The following is a 17,178-nucleotide window of genomic DNA, read 5'->3' on the forward strand; positions in this document are numbered from 1 at the left end:
TACTTTAGGAAGTGTCTTTTGAGGAGGAGAACTTTGAGGTCCGTTTTGAAGACCTGGGAGGAGGTGGTGGTCTGGAGCTGAGGCGGAAGTGAGTTCCATATTCTCACTGCGTTTCTTGAAAAGGATTGGGCCATCGATCTTTCGTTCTTGAAAGTGGGGCCTGGCAAAAGCTTTATTTTGCCAGGCTGAAATGGTAGCTTACATCTGCAATAACAGGCTGTAATAGCAGGCCTGAGACATGTTTAAATGGCCAGTACAGAGGGTGGACCAATCAGTGCTGCAGGCCATCTAGTAGCATTTAATTTAGAATCCCTTGGTACATGTAGTACCACTCTACTGGGGATTTGAAAGTAAAGTAAAGGTGCCAAATGGGGTTAAGCTAATTCTATCATGTTTAAAGGAAAGATCACAAGCATTTTTAGCACTGGCTATCAGTGTTAAAGTGCATAGAGTCCCAAAAGCAAACAAAAATGGGTTCCAAAAACAGGAGGGTGCAGGCAAAAAGTTTAGGGACGACCCTGCACAAAGGGCCAAGTCCACCAATCCTTTTTTACTATAATGCAGACATTTAGAGCATGGTTATGCTGGCACCCCAGTCAGACATGCTGCTTCTCTGTTGCAGTGACTTAATGCCTTCTTTGCTACTCACTGGGCCTTTGCAATCTGTATATGTGAGTAGGTTACAAACAGGAAACAGGTGGAAGAGAATATAAAGTTGTAATGCATCCCCTACAAGATTCAATTCCAGATTTTCACATGAAAATGTATTAAATACGCCCTAAGATACTCTTGCTTTCCATATAGGTAGCTTTGACTGACACCAAGGCTTATTTTTTAAGACTAGTGTTGGAGGATTTAGGAATCAGCAAACACAATTCAGTGCAGGCAAGAGAAAGAGCAGCAAATATCCATACAAATGTTGACACTACTAAAAGCAATAACGTGAAAGAACAAAATGTTCACATGCGTAGATTATTAAAGACTCTCATTTGGCTGCTTTTACTTTTTGGTTTCTATCGTTTTTAGATCAAGTTTAGAGGTAGCATGCATGAGCTGCGCTGTGAGGCATGCTGTAAATCACTCTTTGTGGGCTTTTGGCACGCCCATGCTTTCTATTTGGCATTTTGTGTGATGTTGTAAATTGCTGTCTTTTCATTGGTGCATTGTCTGAGTTTGCCCTCCTTTGTGTGCTGGTTTTCCTCTCATAGTAGGTAAACAAAGGAGTTAGGTCCTTGTCGGGACTGAGGGGGGGCTGGACCGTTATACTATTCAAACAAAAAAGGATGCCCGGACCCTCATATCTTAATCTGACAATTATTTGGTGAAGACCAAGCACAAATACATGGAGCGAGCCTGGTGAGGTACTTTTATTTATACCATCACTCATGTTTTTTTCTTTTTCTGTAAAGGACTTAGTGCCAGATGTAGGTAAGTATATTTTACTGATTCATAAATACCGAATTTTACCGAATCGGTATTTATGAATCGGTAAAATAGAAGGGGGGAGATGTAGATAGAATCGGTAATTGATTCCTATGGGCATTGAAGCCCATAGGAATCAAAGGGCATTACCGAATCGGTATTTACCGATTCGGTAAATACCGATTTCTGCAAGGGTGCAGGGGGTGTCACTTTGACACCCTCTAGCACCCTGAATTGAGGCATGTGTGACATGTGGCACACAGACATGCTCTAAGGGCATGTCTGTCTGTCACATGCCATAGGTGTGCATGCACACATGTGCATGCACACCTAGAATCGGTATTTTACCACCCAATGCAATAAAATACGGATTCGGTAAGGCCTGTGTGACTCAGAAGAGTCCCAGCTACATCTCAAAATTACCGAATCGGTAAAAATACCGATTCGGTATTTTACCGATTCTGTAAATTTACCGATTCGGTAAAATTGGGCCCCTACATGCCAAATTGTAAATACCGGTCGGTAACGGCCGAAATCTGCCGTTACCGACCGGTATTTCGGCTCCTACATCTGGCCGTTATTCTTTTAGGCAAGAAAGGATATACATTTACACTATCACAAAATTTAAACAATGGTGACAAGAAAAAATCAAACAACATCAAATTAACAGAGAACGATAAACATTAAAAGTACATTCCATCAATGTTTACAAATCAATTCCTGTTTAAAGACAAACAAAGCGACGTGAAAGCAAGAGCAAAGACAATATATCCTATATTATCAGTAAATCACTTAATGATATAAATGGCTCTTGTAGATGTGCAGACACGTTTCAGGTTCGAATACCCAGTTATTGAACCCTCATCAGGGCTTTGTGAATTGTCTGTGTGGGGCATAAAAACAATAAAGTTTTATTGAAGACCTGTGTGCCTCAATGTTACCTCTTATAGTAATGTGGAATCAAAGAAGAGGGTACCTGTATATTTCAGGCTGACGGCATTATCATTAATAGGCCTGGGGGACGATGTTTCAAACTTCTACTTTTGTAGTGAATGAAACAAAGGCTGGATGAAGAATTTTGGCGACATTTTACTACAAATGTTCAGATGCACGCATCTTAATTCTAATTCAACCTACCTCCGTATGCACCGTCCGGCGCATCGTGGAGGAAGGAGGTTGTGATCAATATGGCAGGGATCCTGATTAAAAAAGAAGAAAAGGGACGTAGTTGTCCAGTCCTACTACCCATTTGAAAGGTCAATATAAATTCATTAAAGTGACCCCATACCTTATGGCTTCATCCTTTGTTATGAGGGCATTTCGAGTCTCTTTCAATGAATAGTTGATAGCTTAGCACGAGGCGACCTAATGGGAGAGGGGAGAGCCAGTCAGGACCGGGAAACAGCGGGACTGATGAATTAATGCACCCGGGGTTCTTATTTTACATACTGTGGCGTACCTGGATGTGCGGCTGAGTCAAATCTCCAGGTGTCTTTACAGAAAGTTTTTGGTATTTCCTTATACCCCCAAGCGTGCTGTGATGGAAAGCAATGAGAAGGGAGGGGGGTTACATTAAATGAATGGCCCAATCGCTATGTCGGCATCATACTACAAAGAGCACCCGCTCGTTCGTACCTGAAAACACTCACTTCGGTACTGCGATCGCTTCCTCCACCGTCAGGTTCACACTGGAATACCTGGCTGGTGGCGGCGGCCATTTCTGCCTAATTAAAGGATCAAGAGTGCCGTGTACAGGGGCATTCTGGGACGTGTAGTCCCCGAACAACTTTACAGCCAACAAAAGGTCGGAAAAATCTGGTGAATTCAATTCTCCCTCTCAATGTCAAAGCTGGTCAATGCAGTCTCCTTCTCCTGCTACAACACCCTCTGCATGCTTCGGAGGATCTACAAGTGGATCCCGACCGAAACCAGAAGAACGGTGACCCAAGCCCTCGTCAGTAGCAGGCTGGACTACGGCAACGCACTCTACGCAGGAATCCTGGCCAAACACCTACGACGACTGCAACACATCCAAAACGCCTCCACTCGCCTGATCCTCAACATCCCTCGGCGCAGCCACGTCACCTCCCACCTAAAAGACCTGCACTGGCTCCCCGTCAACAAGAGGATCACCTTCAAGCTCCTCACCCAAGCACACAAAGTACTCCACAACACCGGACCAGCCGACCTGAACAGCAGACTCAACTTCCACACCCCCCGCCCGCCAGCTCCGCTCCGCTAGCCTCGCCCTCGCCGCCGTCCCGCGCATCCAACAAATGACCTCTGGTAGCAGATCCGTATCCTTCCTCGCCGCTAAGACCTGGAACACCCTCCCCACCCATCTGCGGCTGACCAAAGACCTGCTCACCTTCAGAAGGCTCATCAAGACCTGGCTCTTCGAGCCGTAGCAGCACCCCCCCTCAGCGCCTTGAGACCCTCACGGGTAGGTAGTGCGCTTTACAAGTTTACTGATTGATTGATAGCGGAGAGGAATAATTTATTACTCCCACTCCAGCAAGTGCAACAGTTGGGAAAGTGTTGGGTTGCATAGGAGAATAATTTACTATTCCAACTCAAGCAAAATAATTCAAATTAATTAACAACCAATTAATTAATTCTTTTTGTTTTACCTCCCACCATATTCCCCTATAAATTACACCACCAATATTGTAAAACATAACACTATTAACATAAAAATTAAACATTAAAATTTAAGAAGCATTTTAAAAACAATGAATAATAAATTAATTCACACATATAAAACTATAAAACAGCTTAAAATAAATATTATAATAAAAATAAAAATATATTAAAATATATATTATATTATATTAAAATTAAATTACTTCCCAGCCTACTTCCCTATCAACCCACAACCCACTCTTAAAAAAATGACACAAATAACATATTGAACAATTAATGAATAGTTATTAATAACCAATTGATAAATAATTAGCAATAAATTGTTCATCACAATTAACAGTAGAGCATTTTAAATACATAATAATCAAATAATTAAAAATCTAAATTAATTAATTATTAATTAAATTACTTCTCACCCTATTCCCCTATAAACCTACAATACGCTCCTAAAAAAATAACACCATTAAGATATTTACCAATTTATTATTAATATTTAACAACCAATTAATAACTAACAATAAATTAATTACCACAGTTAACAATATAAAATATTAAATACATAGATGTTCATTAATTAAAAATATTAATTCATTATAATTAAATTAGATCCTACCCAATTCCCCTATAAACCCACAACCAGCCCCTAAAAAAATAGCACAATTAAGATATTTACAAAATAATTATTATTAATTAACAACCATTAATAACTAATTAATTAATTACCACAAGTAACAATATAAAATGTTAAATACATAAATATTAATTAATCAAATGTATGTATTAATTAATTATAATTAAATTACTTCCCACCCTATTACCCTATAAACGCACAACCCGCTATGGAACAAAATTGCCACATGTTATTAAAATAAATTGATACCTTCTAAAAATTATGATTACATTTATTATAATTGAATTACTTCCCACCCAATTCCCCTATGAACCCATAACCCGCAATGGACAAAAATGCAAAATGTATTTAATTAATGACTTCTAAAATGTTAACACATCTATTAAAAAACAAATGCAATACTTACACAAAAAAATAGAACACATGCATGTAAAATACACACTAAAATACATAACACTAAATCAAACAACAATATTTTTAACAATGATATTTTTGCTTTTGATATTAATAACATTACTTACCTTCAACTCAATATTCTTGACAACGATATTCTGACCGTCAATTTTTTTGTAGTCTGAGATTTTGGACTTGATATTTCTGCTACTCAGTATTTCCAACTCGATATTATGTCTGTTCACTCTCACACTACAAAGGTCACATCTTCCAGGGTCGGACTGGCCATAGGCCATCACACTGTGCCCGAGGGCTGGTCTGAAAGGTCAGTGTGTGGGATTTTTTTTTAAGGTTTGTTGGCCTTTTTTATCTGTTGGGTTGCTTTCTATGGTTGATTTCATTCATACTACTACAAACAATGTGCCATGCAGTCCCTAATAATACATAGGATCTGCGCGTTAAGACAACATAAATTAAGGGATTGGTATCCAGACATATTCCTGACACCCCCACAGGTTTTGCTAGCCTTTAGACCAGCTAGGTCACAGTGCCACTGTAAACCCCCTAACCGTACGAAGGAGCGAATAGTTTCTGGCAGCTATCAAAACATGACAACCCTTGATCCTTCGTGTAAACAGTACAATACTTTTCTCTTAGTCACTCGTGCTTATTCGGTCTCAGAAATATACACAGAATAAACGATGGGGACATTTTCAATAAGCATTTATTGAACCAGCGTCAGTCTAGTATAAAACATGTTTGCTGCGACAATAATTAGACAGAAACAGATATATAAGATTACAAGCATCAACAGAGTAATTAAAAGATAGAATTCTACCATGGTGCTAAAACAGTAAATATATGCAGGCTTATCAATACATGGTAGTTATTGAGTGCACTCCCATGTTGCAATCCTATATAGGTGTACCTAGCATATATGTGGGTGTAAAGCCAAGAATCCCTTAGGAAAGCACCAACCCCATTATGTGATAGGAGAGCATGAAGGACCCCATCTTGGTCCTGAGTTTGACACTCCGAAGGGATGTCAGACCACTGCATGCTGGAGTTTCTGCATGCAGGGACTTCAGCGTCTCGTGTCAGCATGGAAGCCTCTCCTATGGTTACCAAGTGCAGATGTGGTTCTTTTATACCCGAAAGGTACCCTCAGGAGTTCTACCTAGATTTGTAAAGGAATGTGGGTGTCGTTCAAGGATAGCTACAGCAGTGACTTTTGAACAAAGTTATACAGAAGATGGTAATCCTGCTGTGCATGTCATTGGCAGGGGATTAAGATATGCATGCATAATAAATTAGGCTAGTTTTTGAAGAAAACCACACAACATTTATTCAGCACATAACTAGGTAAAAGGTCAGTGCCAGAACTGTTATGTAGAGCAAGGTACGTCAAACGTAGATAAAAGGTTGTACAGCTACTAAAGCCTATTTTGGGGTACATTGGGGCTCATAACACCCACTCCTCATCCGAAGGACAAAAATATTACGTAATGCTAAATATGCCTGTAAAAAAGCAGAAAAACCTTGCTAAAATATGAGTATAAGAACATTTAAAAACATGGTATTTGTTTTAAAATAATGTAAAAGTTAAAAAACCTCTATAAGTCCTCTAAATAGTCAATAAACTGTGAGACCAACTAAGCACATCAAAAGCTATGGTGATCAGTGATAGCAAGAGAGAAAAACAAAACAGTGTTTTTTAATTCCGATTTGGCTTGTTTGGAAAAAGGCCAAATTTTTCCCATTACACGGTAAGCCAAATATTTATGTGTCCTGTGTGGAAGATGCCAAATCGGTCCCTGTAACACCTCTTGTATCGGGTCAATGGAGTATAGGTGATCATCTTCAGTTCCCGCAGTAGCCGCAGAGGAAACACTTGAAGCATGTGTGCTAGTTGTAGAGCCTGTGTCCGTTCCAACAGGAGCTGAAACACCCGTGGAGGCTCTAAGAATGCCGTCATTAACATGGGAATACTCTGGAGACACTGTAACACGGGGGCCTTTAAGGGGTCCAGTAGTACATCAACGTTCGGTGGGGCAACCGATGGAATGGTCAGACATATATCCAACACACATTCATATCCGCAGAATAGGCAGCGTAGCACAGGCAAGATGATCTGAAGGAAAGGAACCAATGCTCACTTAGCTCCCGAAGCTGAGGTGCACCCAGATGGAGTACCATGAGTTCACGGCAACATCGCACCAGTAGTGCTTTTTCCATTGCTTTGGAAACTGGGCCGTCCATTGCATAGAAGGAAAATTAAAACAAGGATACCCACTACCAGTAGCAGGACCAGTGGAAGCCCTCCAAAAACGCTCCATAAATGCTTCCCAATACGGAGTGTATAAATGATGAAATAAAGCCAAAAATTGTCTGAAAAGGTTCTCAATTGTCCAGAACCTATGTTCTTAAATAGGTGCACAATCCAACTCGTATCAGACAGTTAAAGATATGATGTACCATTTCTCTGAAATGGAGCAGGAAGTTTGTTTGGACTAGCACCTGTTTCTCAGCTGAAGACCTTGCAACCTGGAGATCAAAAGTCACCCGGCATGAGGTTAAGGCTACATCCTTCTGTGACAGCATGGCTTTCAGTCTGCTGAGAGAATCAAACTGTATAAGGGAAACACCTAATGAAGGCCAAAACGTTGCCCCCCTAACTGTGTGGGTCAGTTGAAACATTACTTGCATACAACAAGTAACCCTGGAACTTACTGTGACCAAATATGCGATGCCTGGTACCGTCCCACAACACCCTTGATTATTTAAAATCAAGTAACTCCCATTCAAGATTAATCGTAGCACTAGATGAATCACGGCAGCTGGGGATCCTTTCAAGTGACACAATAGGTTTGCAACGAAGCATGACAGCCTCTGTGAAGCAAAATATCCTGACAAATTAGAGAACCACTTAAAGAACTCTCACAGTCTGACTCACTGAGAAAAATGTCAGTGTCCTCATTCCTACATCTAAAGCTGTACGTTAATATCCAAGCTTCATGTATGTACCCCTCTCCCAATGCTTCATACCTGCCTACTTGGTGATACTGTGGACAGAACTGAAATTGGAAGTCGTAACTCACAGCGTAATGTTGATTGACCATTCTGCGGAAGGTGACTCAGTTATGGTGAAATGTAAGTGGTCTAATTTTTAAATGTGCATCATTGTATATTTTGCATCTCTTCATGCCATTGTTGTTTGTCTTTCTGTTAGATTGTATGCAGGAAACAGAGATGTACTGTTGATATACCGCCAGGGCAATGGCCAGAGTGGTTTGCAGTTTTGATTGTCCGTGTTGAAGAATAGACCAATCCTGTTCTATTATATCTATTGCAGAAGACACAATATTGCCCAGTTAATGAATCCTGGATGTCAGTGTGGTCATGCCATTGTTGACTACTGTCAAAACCTTTTCTAGGTTAACCTGCTGTCAATCTCATGCAATATCCTAGCATCCTTCTGCTGGGAAATTTTCCATACCTCGTATTAAATAGCATAGGAAATGCTTCTGAAATGGTTTCTGGGACCTAACAAAAAATCCATAAGTTCCATGTCATCTGAGAGTAAGGACAAGTGTTGCTTCACCTGGGACAGTGTTGAGGTATTTCGCAAATCCAGGCATAACTTCCAAACACTGTAGGATGTCACCACCCCAGAGTGTTCTCATTGTACGTAGCTTTGGTCAGGCCTATAAAATACTAAACCCTTTGGTGGTACCCCAGAATCTTGACTGACAACTATTTTTGTCAATAGGCCAAACCAACCATCCCTTCCAATTGGGGTCTGACAAATTGGCAGAACCATTGTGTAATATGGCATTCAAAGTATCCTCACTATGTTGCGTATAATGTTGCCAACCCTCAAATGTGAAAGCGAGGGAATCTGAGGTGTGTTCGAGTCCTTAATCTTGGCTAGACCAAGACAGGAAGTCTGTTGCACTGTGTCAATCAGAAAGATAATTTGCTGTGGTATGAGACATGCTCTAAATAAGGACTCAGTTTCCTGAATGTTCCAATCTTTAGACCCCCAGACAGAGTGTGTGCCTATGGTGTCTCTCCAAAAGTCAAACCCCTGTTAAGACAGTTGGGAAACAAAGGAAGCAGAGTATATCTGTTTCATATTGGTGAGCATATTTTTCTTTGCAGGTGTAAGCACAATATTATAATATTAAGATCTCTGGTCTGAAGTGTTAAACCCAGAAAAATAAGCAAACTTTTGCGCAAATGTTGGTGAACTACTTTTAGGCTGTGTTGGGCACTGCTCCCAATGAAGGTAAGAAAAAATGTTACTGTGGATACTAGCTTTGTGCAAAAAATGATGACCATAATGTTGGTAACAAAAAATTGTGTCAAAGTCAGATGTATACAGGTATACAATTTGTCACCCAAAAATGCAGCATATTGTTCTAAATCAAACAGCATAGTGTTTACAGTTTCAAAGTCCCAATCATCAGGGAAAGTACTGGAGGTGATGATATAATTTAAAGAAACATTAAACAAGTATGGTATTTTTAAAAGTTCAGTTGAACCATACATCATATGAAACTCTGCCCCAAAATATTCCTTCAGGAACTGGAACTACTGTAATGTTGATTAAGGACTGGTCTCTTTATTCATGGTGTCATGATAGATGTAGTTTCAGGACCAAGTTCAGATTTTGTACTGCAGAGCTTTCTGGGAGGTAATGTCCATTCAGGAGCAGGAAAAAGATAGTCCCTACACCTATCCAAAGGACTAGGAAAAGTAGAGCCAAAGCAATCCAGAGCTGTAGCCAGGGAGAAACAAGGTAGGTCATTTTCAGCCAAAGGTAGAAATCACAAATTAGTTGTTTGTGGGAAACAGGCGGTGGTGGTACCTCAGGTTCACTTGGATCCAGAGAGAAAGTATCAAATTAAATGAAGTAGCCATATGCAATTCAATATATCTTTGTTAGCTCAGCAGCTTTTGTAGAACTGGCAGATGCCTTGTTTCAAGACATATTCACATAGATATCTGTATTGGGGAAAACTGAGATCTGTGTTTCATTTGTATTTTGTAGCTGTTCAATTTCAACAGGCACTAGTTGCATTCCATTGTTGGTAACTAATTCACTTCATAGAATATAATCTTCAAAGATTATTCATCTTTCTGTCTGAACTTCCTGCATGGTAGTGAGAGGAGATCTGCAGCTACCCAGGAGCCCACACAGCCTACTATTGTTTATCGGCCACATAGTCTGGTTTGATCAGATCAATTGAGACAAATCTCTTTTCTCCGGCAAGTAGCGGAAGAAGTATTGTTCTTGTTCCTTTGACAGCCAGGACAGGTACAGGCACTCAGTAAGATGGCCCAAATTCTTTCTTGTTCAAAATCTTTTCTCTGTCCAAGTCCCCAATCTTTGGGACCCAGGCAGGTCTTGCTTAAACAGCTTTCACTTAGCTTTCACTTCCCCAGTGGTGGTTCGTTTAACTTGGGCGTTGCTTTGTAATGCCCAGAATTAACTGAGTTTCTGTAAAACAGCCAAACGATCCATGATGTCAAATGGTTTTTCATCCGCCACAAAGCTGCCACAATTGATGACGGGTTCTAGTCCCAAACAGGACTTCATGTGGAGTACAGCCCCCTAAGGAACTCCTTGGCATAATTTTAAGTGCCCTCTAGACCCCATATGGGTGATTGACACAACTGCCACCCGACTCTAATACCCTTGCTGTTAAGGATAGCTTTAAATCTGGTTTTTCCTCTCCACAATCAAATTTCCCTCAGGATGCTATGGAGAGGAGTACCGCACGACCACACCCAAACTTCCAATGCCTTCTTTGTAAGCCTGTGTGCTAAACACAGGGGCACAGTCAAAATGTAATGTGCCAATTGAGGATGTCCCTATAAAGACTTTCAAATCCTTTTTAACAGTTCAAGCATTAGCTGAGCGCTGGGGTCCAACCCACATGAATCTAGAGCATGAATCCACAGCCACCAGGATGTACCTGTAAGCCCCATCAGATTGTAAGGGGCCGTAGTAGTCCAAATAGGCACATGTGAGTGTTCTGTCTGATATCAGTAGTGGTGTTTGTGGCGGACGTGCTACGGTTAAATGGTTAATCTGCTGTCTGTCTGTACTCGTACTGGAACTAGTAATTGCAGCAATGGCAGCAGTTCTCACTGTCACCTTGAAGGCTTCATCAGCCACTGAATTCCCTTCAATGTGCACACCAACATGCTGATGACTCAATGTGGAATTACATGAGCATGTGGCAAGCCTTTTTTCAGCTCTGCCACTTGCACTTGTTCCCAAAGCAATTTGCGCTTTATTGTGCAACCTTTGGGGTCACTAAACCCATTCTGGTCCCAATAGTGAAGATATTTGTTGTATGACTGGACACAGTAAAACGAATCGCACACAATAAGTGTGAGGAATTCCTGATCTGTGTTTTTTAGTGCCAGTATCAGGGCTTTTAGTTCTGCCAGCTGTGCCATGCAATCTCCTAGAGACTGCATCTGCCTATTGCTAGGACAGTACTTACTGTCCCCCATATGTCTCTTTGCAATCGCACATGCTGTGCTGTATTGCTGTTTACTTTCAATGGCCGGCTGGGCAGAGCCGTCAGAATAAATTATGTTTTCATACTGATCTAGAGGCATTATTTTATTCGGAATAGGATATTCTTGTTCATACTGCAGAAATGCTTGTGTTTTTAATGTAGAATCAAATTTGTAATCTACATCTATTGCCGTGAGAGAATTAACTATTGTATCCATCATAAATGTAGTGCGTTTGCGTTTGGAATGCTTGCCTTGGCAACAGCCTCTAAGGTTGGTACCAGAGTCACAACAATTATTCATTTCCCCTGTGCTAGTGCTCTTTCTCTCACTACAGCAGTCTGTACTGCTGTCAATATTTTTTCCATGGATGCATAACACATTTCGGCATTTGTGTACAAATGAGATTTGAAGGCAATGGGTACCATTTCACCTTCATTGTATGTTCACACATGTGTAAGTGTTTAGAAGATATCAAGTAGCATTGTAAGCAATGGAGAAAGTCTCTAGCTTCACTCACCATTTCATGGTCGGTCTCTCTTTCATACTTTTGACCAGAAACACATGTCTTTGACCGGACACCCAACTCCCTCTTACAGCCACTTTCCTTGTATTGTAGACCTATTTTGTTCTTAAGACACGGTTGAACTGTAGTTGTCCATAGAGATGTATTCCTGAATCAGACTACATGACCCAGTGTGTGGTAATTGTATAGCTCTTCAATCCCTGGTAGCACAGCCCCCTGGATAGTGTGTTGCATAGCTAAACACTTATAAGTTCCCAAAGGTGAGACTTATTGCCTGTACCAAAGCTTGTTATTGAAATTTCACTTTCCTGAACATAAATAATCCGAGGCATTTTGCTTTTTCCATATGTGGTGCTGCACAATGCAGCACACATGGAAAAAGCAAAAGCAAGGAGAAACAAGCATTTGTCCTCGTTTTGCGAAGTTTAGACCAGTTTTTAATTTTGGTGCTGCCTGCTATTTACGCTGCCCTTGTAAATTGGAGTCACCGCCAAACTCAATGGGTGTTGCGGTGGAACATCCACCGCAACACCCACTGCCCACCCATAGCTTGAAAGGGGGCCTTACTTACAAGGCAGCGTTAGGTGGCTTAACCCTGCCTTGTAATTAGGCAAAGCCCCTATCGCCACGGAAACATCACGAAAAGTGACGTTGTGGTGGCAATAGGGATTTGTAAATTTGCCCCTTGGTGTAATGTTGGACCTGATAGCGACTAGCAACACCATCCGGGAGAGGCTGACAGCAGACCACAATGCAAGTTTCACTTTCCTGTCATATAAGATTCGTCTGGTTTATATTAGATCAAGAACCATTGCGCTTGGAGAAGGCAGTTCAAAGGTACGATATTTGAGCAGAGTTGAATTTGACATTATTGTCAGGCAGACGATGTCCAACGCATAGCTGGGTTGGTCGTGAGATTTCCACATTTTTCTTAATTGAGCTTGTGGCCTACAATGGAGGCATGCTGGTCAAGGTCAAGCAGAGATTGTAAGATCGAGTGCTGAGGGCGGCTAGGTAGCAAAGGAAAGCAGCTAATATTTACAACGTTCAATGTGATGCTTTTAAATGCTTGAATGTGCTAGCGTTTGTAAAGGGGCTTGTAAATAAGGAGAGAGGGAGTGACAAGAGTAAGGTGAAAACAGTGATTTGCGCTGCGTTGCCTTACTTATAATTTAAATAAGTCCCTAAAAATCCAGAGGAGAAGGTACCTCTGATGAATGCTGAAGTTTGGGGAATGACACAATGAATTAAGACGTTGGCTTTACTGTATTCTTATTTTTATTGTATACTTCTGTGCGTAGCTTAATTTATGTTTTCTTATTTTGAAGTCTCTTCTGGATAGAGAGGTTTTGCGATACCGAAAAGTCATCAATGGTGGCTGCTGTAGGAACTGCTCTTTCTTTGAGTGACTATCGTATCCTAATTTTGGTGGATGTTTTCTCTTGCAGGTGCTCTGCTCATTACCACTTTCCCTCTAACAGGAAAAATTGACGGATAAATAATTAATTATTGTTGCTCTTTTTGAGGAGCCACTTTGTGCAGAGCACACGTTGCATTAATTTGTGCCCAATAAAGCGGCAAATTGCTCTTCATTCTGCTTGTGTCCACGAGAGGGCAATAATGGATTAATAATAAATTCCAAATAATACATACAGCAAGCTACAGCAGGAGCCAGGGATCCCAGTTGCTGCAAACTCCTGTCTGTACATCCGAGGAAGGTAAACCTCACAGCAAGGATGCATAGATAACACCTATATTCATTTAAATAGACAGATTAATTGGGGATTTTTGTATTAGTAAGACCCGAATAAACGGATGACGTTTTATTGAGGTCTTTTGAGAGTCGATTTTCTGTCAAGGTAAAATGCATTACAAACTTAGCTTATGCTAACAGATTGCATTTACACTGCCCTCCAACTTGCCTCAATGTCACAATATATCATGTGATGCTGATTCGTGTTCTAAATAAGCTTGTCTAGTATTCACTTGAGTAAGCAGAAAGTGTTCACCGGGACGTTTTCACATTGTACTGAATCAAGGACGGTTCTCATCGTCCCCGGCTTATGTTAAAACACATTTCAGCTTGACTGTACAACTAAAACTGCGAGAATGGTTGAATTTCAATGAACGACTATCCTAAGAGAATCCTCAAACGTATTCTTTAGTGAAAAGCTTCTTCTAGCTTATTTCCTGTTGGTCCAAACCCTGAGAACCATGGATTCCTACAGAATGTATGAAAGGCTTTGTCCTTTTGTCCTTTGCCCTATATAAGAGCATGGATTTCTGTAGCTTAGCTAGGGAGACCACCTCTTTCCCCACCTTAGAAGGCGAATTTATGCCTGATTTCATTAAGAACTGCAGTGACTTGATTGTACTTACGACATTTGTTTTGTTGCTAAACTTGCCCATGGAACCTTCGTTTGTAATTCGACTATGAATTCTTTGGGGCAGATTTATGAAGGGCTTGCGCCACATTTACGCCGCCGTTGCGTGACGCAACGGCACGGAAACGTGGCGCATCCCTGCACCCTATTTACAATGTGACGCATCTAGGAGATGCGTCACGTTGTACAGCACTGCGGCATGAGGAGGCGTTCCTGCGCAGGGGGGGCGTTCCTGCGCAGGAACGCCTCCTGAAAGTGGCTGAGTGAAATCTATGAGATTTCACTCAGTCACTTTCAGGGCAATGCTGCGTCAAAACCCTGCGCCTGCTTGAAGCAGGCGTAAGGCTTGAGGCAGCATTGAAAGAATAGGCCCCCCCAGAGCATTGCTGGAGCTGCGTCGCGCTTGCGACGCAACTCCAGCAATGCGCCACATTTCCGGCACAGATGCGTCACGCATCTGTGCCGTTTTTGCCCCATGGTGCGCCGCATCATAAATGCGGCGCACCATGGGTGGCGTAGCTGTGGCGCACTGTGGCGCATGTTAACTGGCGCATCCCTCGGGATGCGCCAGTTAACATAAATCTGCCCCTTTATATAAAGCATTGAAATGGGAATCTGTGCCTGTCATTGTTATGAGAATGTTTCATCCTACTTATATGAGCTCAACTTAAGGACAGATTTGTGCACTGGCAGTCTCAAGACTCGGATCTCAAGTAACACTACTATAACGGATACACATACCTGTGTGTTATTATTAAAAATAATAATAACATTAATAATCCATACTAATATAATAAAGAGAGCGCCCAAACCTTTGAAGCGGGTAATCTCAGGAACCACAGCACCAATCACAACCCCCAATACAGCGTTGGAAAGGGCAGTTGCAGCAGAAGGACATAGCCTATGCAGACGGCCACCATATACATTTAAAAGGTAAAAGAACCGTTCCAGCAAAGTAGTCCCTTGTGGGCGTGTCTGCGTTGTGCTGTGGGCGTGTGCTGGGGGCGTGACAAACGCTGGGGGCATGTGGTACGTTCCGCCCTTCATGCCATGTCTCATATCGTGTGCTAATCCCACCCGGCTCCCTTTAAATACCCCTGCACCTCATAATCATAACCCACCCGTACTCCCTAAAATACCCCAACACCCTTAAACACTAACCCATCTTAACCCTATAAATATACCCTGTACCACAAAACTCAAACCCATCCCTAAACCCTAAAAATACCCCTGTGCCACATACCCCAAACCTAGCTCTGAACCCTATAAATACCCCTGTACCTCAACACCCAAACCTACCCCTGAAACCTAAAAATACCCCTGTACCCCAAAACCCAAACCTAGCCCTGAACCCTAAAAATACCACTGTACCCCAAAACCCAAAACCTACCCCTGAACCCTAAAATACCCCTGTACCCCAAAACCCAAACCTAGCACTGAACCCTTAAAATACCCCTGTACCCCAAAACCCAAACCTACCCCTGAACCCTAAAAATACCCCTGTACCCCAAAACCCAAACCTACCCCTGAACCCTAAAATACCTTGTACCCCAAAAGCCAAACTTAGCCCTGAACCCTAAAAATACCCCTGTACCCCAAAACCCAAACCTAGCCCTGAACCCTTAAAATACCCCCGTACCCCAAAACCCAAACCTACCCCTGAACCCTAAAAATACCCCTGTACCCCAAAACCCATACCTATCTCTAAACCCTAAAACTACTCCTGTACCTGTATAACCCAAAACTATATCTGAACCCTTAAAATACCCAAACACCCCAAAACATATACCTGAGCACCCCAAAACATATACCCTATACCCATACTTACCTTATCCAAACATAAAAAAAATACATGCGTTTACCATTCATGCATTTACAACGAATTTCGTTGTAAATGTATGCATGGTAAAAGCACATAAAATGTAATGCCATGCGTTATAATGGCATTGCGGAGTCATGGTACTTTCGTAATGAAAGTATGCGGAGTGATGGTATGCGGAAAGAAAGTTGCGGAGTAATGGGTGTTTACCCTCCCCCGGTAAGTACATTGGTGGCACGGCGGCCCACATCTCCAGCAACATACTCATATTTTTTTATCACCCATTTGAAAAATGCACAGGTCTCTCTCATTGATGACCAGTACCGACATACACTTTTAGACACACCTCCCGCCACAAGTTCTAGAATTGCGAACTTTAGAGCTGGGGAGCTACGTTCGAATCTCGGCATCAGCTCAACATCCTGTGATTCCAGGCAAATCGCTTTGTCTCCCCGTGCCTACCACAAATGAATTTGTTCTTCTGTAATGTAAATTGTGCTCATGCCATGTTGTCGAGTTTGCGCTATATAATATTGCAAGGAAAAATAAAGTAGGGAAACTGAAGTTCACACACTACTGAACGCGCACTCTTAAGTGCATCAGCAGTGCACTGTGAATTGGAGCGTTTCACAGGCCTGTCACAGATAAGAAATGCTATCAAAACGAAATCCTACAAAACAATATACTACTGGCCGGCAGCAATTCATACCCGGACAACGTCGGGACGGGCTGCTAGTAATAATAATATTTATAGTGTTTTTATATTATAAGGATACCCCAGTGCTGTTGGTAGCATAAAACAGAATGTGTGAGGATTGGTAAAGGA

This window comes from Lissotriton vulgaris, chromosome 1_1 (genome assembly GCF_964263255.1).
Source record: "Lissotriton vulgaris chromosome 1_1, aLisVul1.2, whole genome shotgun sequence".
Classification (NCBI taxonomy): domain Eukaryota; kingdom Metazoa; phylum Chordata; class Amphibia; order Caudata; family Salamandridae; genus Lissotriton; species Lissotriton vulgaris.